The sequence below is a fragment of the Triticum dicoccoides genome, chromosome 3A (assembly GCF_002162155.2).
Source record: "Triticum dicoccoides isolate Atlit2015 ecotype Zavitan chromosome 3A, WEW_v2.0, whole genome shotgun sequence".
Lineage (NCBI taxonomy): Eukaryota > Viridiplantae > Streptophyta > Magnoliopsida > Poales > Poaceae > Triticum > Triticum dicoccoides.
In genome coordinates, this window is record NC_041384.1 from 441,727,138 (window position 1) to 441,735,334 (window position 8,197).

The following is an 8,197-nucleotide window of genomic DNA, read 5'->3' on the forward strand; positions in this document are numbered from 1 at the left end:
AGTTGTAGCCTCTTTCGATAAGTAAGAGTATCGAACCCAACGAGGAGCTAAAGGTATAACAAATATTCCCTCAAGTTCTATCGACCACCGATACAACTCTACGCACGCTTAACGTTCGCTTTACCTAGAACAAGTATGAAACTAGAAGTACTTTGTAGGTGTTGTAGGATAGGTTTGCAAGATAGTAAAGAGCATGTAAATAAAATCTAGGGGCTGTTTAGATAAAGACACAACTAAGTTAGCTTTAGAAGAGAGCTTTTTGTCACAAGAAAGTTATTTGTCCCTAGGCAGTCGATAACTAGACCGGTAATCATTATTGCAATTTTATATGAGGGAGAGGCATAAGCTAACATACTTTCTCTTCTTGGATCATATGCACTTATGATTGGAACTCTAGCGAGCATCCGCAACTTCTAAAGATCATTAAGGTAAAACCAACCATAGCATTAAAGTATCAAGTCCTCTTTATTCCCATACGCCATAACCCACTTATCCGTGTTTGTTTTTCTATCACTCACGAAACGCGGACAATAAGCAAACCATGAACATATTGCAAACCCTACAGCGGGGATCCCTCACGATTGTGAGACATGGAGATCACCATAGGACAGAACCAATAATAAAACATGCAACTCAAACCAATCATGATCATCAATCAACCCATAGGACAAAACGGATCTACTCAAACATCATAGGATAGCCATGCATCATTCGGAAATAATATATAGCGTTGAGCACCATGTTCAAGTAGAGATTACAGTGGGGATAAGAGGTGTTACACCGCTGCATAGAGGGGGAGAGAGTTGGTGATGACGGCAGCGAAGTTGTTGGTGTAGATTGCGGTCACGATGATGGCCCCGGCGGCGTTCAAGCGCCACCGGGAGAGAGGGGGAGAGAGCCCCCTTCTTCTTCCTTGACCTCCCCCTAGAGGGGATAAGGGTTTCCCCTCTGGTCCTTGGCTTCCATGGCGGCGGAGGGGTGGGAGCCCCTCCGAGATTGTATCTCTCTCTGTCTCCTTCTATTTCTGCATTCCCTATTTCGGGCCTTTCACCGTTTCTTAAATTCCTGGAGATCCATAACTCCGATTGGGCTGAAATTTTAACACAATTTTTATCCGAATATTAGCTTTCTTGTGCCAGAAGAAGGGCACCAATAGCCTTACGGAGTGGCCACAAGGACCAGAAGCGCGCCCTACCCCCTGGGGCGCGCGCTCCGTCCTTGTGGTCCCGTCGGGCATCGTCTCACATTGATTCTTTTTCCCAAAAATCACATATATTCCAAAAAAATCTTCGTAAATTTTTATCCCGTTTGGACTCCATTTGATATGGATTTTCTACGAAACAAAAAACATGCAACAAACAGGAACCGACACTAGGCACTGGATCAATATGTTAGTCCCGAAAAATAGTATAAAAAGTTGCGAAAAGTATGTAAAAGTTGTAGAATATTGGGATGGAACAATCAAAAATTATAGATACGATGGAGACGTACCAGCATCCCCAAGCTTAATTCTTTCTCGCCCTCGAGTAGGTAAATGATAAAAAAGATAATTTTTGATGTGGAATGCTACCTAGCATAATCTTGATCATATAATCTAATCATGGCATGAATCTTAAGACACGAGTGATTCAAAGCAATAGTCTATCATTTGACATAAAAAACAATAATACTTCAAGCATACTAATAAAGAAATCATGTTTTCTTAAAATAACATGGCCAAAGAAAGTTATCCCTACAAAATCATATAGTCTGTCTATGCTCTATCTTCACCACACAAAATATTCAAATCATGCACAACCCCGATGACAAGCCAAGCAATTGTTTCATACTTTTGATGTTCTCAAACCTTTTCAAATTTCATGCAATACATGAGCGTCAGCCATGGATATAGCACTGTAGGTGGAATAGAATATGATGGTGAAGGTTGTGTGGAGAAGACAAAAAGGAGAAAGTCTCACATCAACTAGGAAAATTAATGGGCTATGGAGATGCCCATCAATCAATATCGAAGCAAGTGAGTAGGGATTGCCATGCAACGGATGCACTAGAGCTATAAGTATATGAAAGCTCAAACTGAAACTAAGTGGGTGCACATCCAACTTGCTTGCTCATGAAGACCTCGGGCATTTGAGGAAGCCCATCATCGGAATATACAAGCCAAATTTTATAATGAAAAATTCCCACTAATATATGAAAGTGACAACATAGGAGACTCTCTCTATGAAGAACGTGGTGCTACTTTGGAGCACAAGTGTGGTAAAAGGATAGTAGCATTGCCCCTTCTCTCTTTTTCTCTCATTTTTTGTTTTTGTTTTTTTGGGGGCCCTCTTATTTTGGCCTATTTATTTATTTATTATTTTTTCGTCCGGAGTCTCATCCCGACTTGTGGGGGAATCATAGTCTCCATCATCTTTCCTCACTGGGACAATGCTCTAATAATTATGATCATCACACTTTAATTTACTTACAACTCGATATTACAACTCATTATCTAGAACTATATGACTCTATATGAATGCCTCTAGCAGTGTACCAGGATGTGCAATGATCTAGCATAGCAAAGATATCAAAAACAGACAAGCCATGGAAATATCGTGCTAGCTATCTTACGATCATGCAAAGCAATATGACAATGAACGCTCAAGTCATGTATACGATGATGATGGAAGTTGCATGGGAATATATTTCGGAATGGCTATGAAAATGCCATGATAGGTAGGTATGGTGGCTGTTTTGAGGAAGATATAAGGAGGCTTATGTGTGATAGAGCGTATCATATCACAGGGTTTGGATGCATCGGCGAAGTTTGCACCAACTCTCGAGGTGAGAAAGGGCAATGCACGGTACCGAAGAGGCTAGAAATGATGGAAGGGTGAGAGTGCATATAATCCATGGACTCAACATTAGTCATAAAGAACTCACATACTTATTGCAAAAATTTATTAGCTATCGAAACAAAGTACTACCCGCATGCTCCCAGGGGATAGATTGGTAGGAAAAGACCATCACTCGTCCCCTACCGCCACTCATAAGGAAGACAAACAGAAAATAAATCATGCTCCGACTTCATCACATAACGGTTCACCATACATGCATGCTTCGGGAATCACAAACCTCAACACAAGTATTTTTACCAATCCACAATTACTAACTAGCATGACTCTAATATAACCATCTTTATATCGCAAAACTATTGCAAGGAATCAAACATATCATATTCAATGATCCACAAGTTTTATGTAGGATTTTATGACTAACCATGTGAATGACCAATTCCTGTCAACTATCTAAATAGATATAAGTGAAGCAAGAGAGTTTAATTCTGTCGGGGTTCTGGAACGACACCTATGGGATCCCTCGACGGAAACCCTTCTATGGTTGCGGGGCGTGGAGCTGCGCAAAGAGCGGGTCTAGAAGATCAACTCGGTGGGATTTTTACCCAGGTTTGGGCCGCAAGCGACGCGTGAAACCCTAGTCCTACTTTGTGTGTATTTAGTGTTCTTGAGTTCTTGAACTAGCTGATGTGCATGCCCAGTCCAAAAAGTCTGAATCCTTTCTCAGTACGCCTCAGGCCTCCTTTTATATGTCAAAGGGGTTACCACAGTGGCACACAGGAGGTGGAAAGTATGTACAGTGTACAAGTTTATCTCCTGACATCCTAGGACAAACACATTTAATGCGCCGCCTATGTGTCCTCTTGCTTTATCAGGGACGGTAAAGAGGCCCGTCCCGTCCATCGCCGCCTCGCCTTGCTTCGACGCACGTCCCAGGTGACAATGCATGCAACACCATGTTGGCTGGCTGGCTGCTGAGCTGGCGTGGTGGCAGGGGCTTCACGAAGATCTGCATGCCACCACGCAGATGCTTGGCTGGTTGGCCTAGAAGCTGCATGCTGCCACGCAGGTGCGTGCCTAGTTGGTAGGCTGGTTGCCACGTCGGAACAGGCGCGAGGCAGCGAGGCTTTGGCAAGTGCGGGCCTGGCTTTGGATCCGTAGATGCCCCCGGCAAGGCCCTTGCTGGGATCTCGTGGGCGTCCCCCACATGGGTCTTACCAGGGGCTTGCGAGCGTCCCCGACAAGGATCTTGCTGGGGGTCTTCGTCTTCTGGTGCTCACCTAGGCCTGCAGGCCTTTGGTTTTCACCAAGATCTGCATGCCACCATGCAGGCACTCCCGAGCCTCGGTCTTGATGTTGTCGATAGCGTCATGACTCTCAGGCTCAAGGGTGGCGGTCTTGCCGATGTTGGGCAAGTTGCCTCGACAAGGCTCTTGAGGGCAGCGTGTTTTGACAAGTCGTCGGCAATGCCGTTCTCCGCTCGGGGAACATGCTCCGCTTGTAGATCGTCAAAATGCTCCTCCAACTTCCTCACCTCATCCACATAGGACTCCATTAACGGGCTCTGGTAACCCTTGTTAACTTGCTTGACAACGAGCTGTGAATCACCTCTGATGATGAGCTTCCTGATTCCGAGGTCTGCCGCGATCCTGAGACCGGAAAGTAATCCCTCGTACTCTGCCGTGTTGTTTGTTGATTTCTCCTGGGGAAAGTGCATCTGGACCACATACATGAGGCGCTCTCCGGTGGGTGCGACGAGTAGCACGCCGGCACCAACACCTTGCAGCGAGAAAGCCCCATCCAAGTACATGATCCAGTCACGGCCCGTCTCCTTGCCGGGAAGGGTGGTCTCTTGAATTTCTTCGTCGGGCGTCGCAGTCCATTCTGCTATGAACTCTGCCAAGGCTCGGCTCTTGATCGTTGAAGTACTTTCAAACTTGAGGCCAAAGCTCGACAGCTCCAATGCCCATTCCACAATCCTTCCTGTCTCATCCGGGTTGCGCAAGATTCATTGTAAAGGGAGGTGGGTAACGACGGTGATCTCGTGTGCTTGGAAATAGTGGCGCAACTTCCTTAAGGCCATGAGGAGGCCGAAAAGAAGCTTCTGCATACCAGAATATCTTAACCTAGCCCCCTGCAAGAGGGAACTGACAAAATAGACCGGGTGCTGCACCACCTTCTTCTTCTATTCAACTTCGCCTATCTGTGCAGACTCTGTCTTGCCGGGACCGGGCCCTGCCAGGGGTTTCGCCTTGCCAGTGTCAGACCCTGCCAGGGAAAGCTCTGGCCCATCATCTATCGGCTCCGCTGCTGCTGCTTCTTCTTCCTTGAGTTCCCTCTGTGCTACTAGTGCAACACTGACCACTTGATTTGTTGCCGCTAGATATAGCAGCAACGGCACTTGTGGCTTGGGCGCGACTAGTATTGGTGTGGAGGAGAGGTACCTCTTCAAATCTTGCAGTGCTGCCTCTGCCTCCGGAGTCCATTTCATTGGACCCGCCTTCTTCAAAACTTTGAAGAAGGGGAGGGCACGCTCAGCAGATTTGGAGATGAACATACTTAGAGTAGCAACACAACCGGCAAGCCTGTGGACGTCTTTGACTCGCTTCGGCGCCTCAATCTGCTCAATTGCTTTGATCTTGTCGAGATTTGCTTCGATTCTGCGTTGAGACACAAATAACCCAAGAAGTTTGCCGGATGGGACGCCGAACATGCACTTCTCTAGGTTGAGCTTGAGGTTGATCTTGCGTAGGTTTGCAAATGTTTCTTCCAGATCCTGCACGAGCGTAGCTTTGTCCTTGGTTTTGACCATGATATCATCCATGTAAGCTTCCATATTTCTATGCAACTGGGGATCAAAACCAATTTGGACCGCTCGGGAAAACGTCGAACCAGCGCTTTTCAACCCAAAAGGCATCCGTACAAAACAATATGTACCACATGGGGTGATGAACGCAGTCTTCTCTTCGTCTTCCTTCATCATGAAGATCTGGTGGTACCCTGAGTAGGCGTCGAGGAATGACAGCAGGTCACACCCGGCAGTGGAGTCCACGATCTAGTCGATGCATGGCAAAGGGAAAGGATCCTTTGGATAGGCCTTATTGATATCTGTGTCAATACATAGCCTCCACTTCCCATTTGCTTTACGCACTACCACTGGATCGGCCAACCACGTGGGGTGGAGCACTCCTCTGACCAGGTCTGCCGCCTCTAACTTCCTGATCTCTTCGATGATGAACTCTTACCACTCCAAAGCTTGCTTCCTGACCTTCTGCTTGACGGGCCGCACATGAGGACAGACAGCAGGATGGCGCTCAATCACCTTCCTGGGAACGCCGGGGATGTCGGATGCTTGCCATGCAAACACGTCGACATTCACCTGCAAGAAGGCGACGAGCGCACTTTCCTATTTGCTGTCAAGGGTGGAGCTTATGGTAAAAGCCCCGCCCATGCCGTCCTCCTTGATGGGCACCTTCTTGGTCTCTAGTGGTGCTGCCTTGGATTTCTTGCTCTTGCCGGTGGAGCTCTCAGGCACGTCCTCGACGGGAGTGCAGCATGATACGTCTCCAAAGTATCTGTAATTTTTGATTGTTCCATGCTATATTATATTCTATTTTGGACATTATTGGGCTTTATTATACACTTTTATATTATTTTTGGGACTAACCTATTAACCGGAGGCCCAGCCTAGAATTGCTATTTTTTGCCTATTTTAGGGTTTCGCGGAAAAAGAATATCAAACGGAGTCCAAACGGAATGAAACCTTCGGGAACGTGATTTTCGGAACGAACATGATCCAGAGGACTTGGACCCTACGTCAAGACATCAACCGGGAGGCCACGAGGTAGGGGGGCACGCCTACCCCCTAGGCGTGCCCTCCACCCTTGTGGGCCCCCTGTTGCTCCACCGACGTACTCCTTCCTCCTATATGTACCTACATACCCCCAAATTACCCGATACGGAGCCAAAACCCTAATTCCATCGCCGTAACTTTCTGTATCCACGAGATCCCATCTTGGGGCCTATTCCGGAGCTCCACCGGAGGGGGCATCAATCACGGAGGGCTTCTACATCAACACCATAGCCCTTCCGATGAAGTGTGAGTAGTTTACCTCAGACCTACGGGTCCATAGTTATTAGCTAGATGGCTTCTTCTCTCTTTTTGGATCTCAATACAAAGTTCTCCCCCTCTCTTGTGGAGATCTATTTGATGTAATCTTCTTTTGCGTTGTGTTTGTTGAGACCGATGAATTGTGTGTTTATGATCAAGTTTATCTATGAACAATATTTGAATCTTCTCTGAATTCTTTTATGTATGATTGGTTATCTTTGCAAGTCTCTTAGAATTATCAGTTTGGTTTGGCCTACTAGAATGATCTTTCTTGCAATGGGAGAAGTGCTTAGTGTCGTGGTTCTAAGTCTGTCAGTAGAGTGGGGGGTAGGTATGGAGAGGCAAGGTCCTAGCTATGAAGAGGTTGTAAACACAAGAGATGTACGAGTTCAGGCCCTTCTCGGAGGAAGTAAAAGCCCTACGTCTCGGAGCCCGGAGGCGGTCGAGTGGATTATGTGTATATGAGTTACAGGATGCCTAACCCTTCTGCCTGTGGAGGGGGGTGGCTTATATAGAGTGCGCCAGGACCCCAGCCAGCCCACGTAATGAAGGGTTTAAGGTGTATTTAGTCCGGGGCGTTACTGGTAACGTCCCACATAAAGTGTCTTAACTATCATAAAGTCTACTTAACTACAGGCCGTTGCAGTGCAGAGTGCCTTTTGACCTCCTGGTAGTCGAGTGAGTCTTCGTGGTCGAGTCCTTCAAGTCAGTCGAGTGAGTCCCTCGTTGGTCGACTGGAAGGTGACCTCTTCTAAGGGTGTCCTTGGGCAGGGTACTTAGATCAGGTCTGTGACCCTACCCTAGGTACATGACCCCATCATTAGCCCCCGAATGGATTGAGGCTTTGAGTGATGGAGGTGTTGATGCTGTTTCCGATTAACCTTTGCACACTGGTCGTGCGTTATTTTGAACCAGAGAATCTCTTCGTTGATAGTGAGCAACTTGTCTTCAGTCGACTCGATCCATTCTTTTCTTTCGTCGAGTGATCTTTCGGGCTTCGTCGATTTCCGAGCGACGGATCGCAGGAAATCCCGCGCCTGATAGACCGATCTGCCGTTCGCGGATTCCGCGGGATGCGAGATTTGGGGAAACGCGCGAAGTGGAGCGGACCGTGGCGTTCGGATGGGACGGGACATAGACGCCTCGATCCCCGCGCCGCTTTCTTCGCCACGTATCCCGCCCGCGTAACAGTTCCAGGATATGATTAGATCGACCGGGCCCACCTGTCATCCACTCGGAAGGGATCTTATAA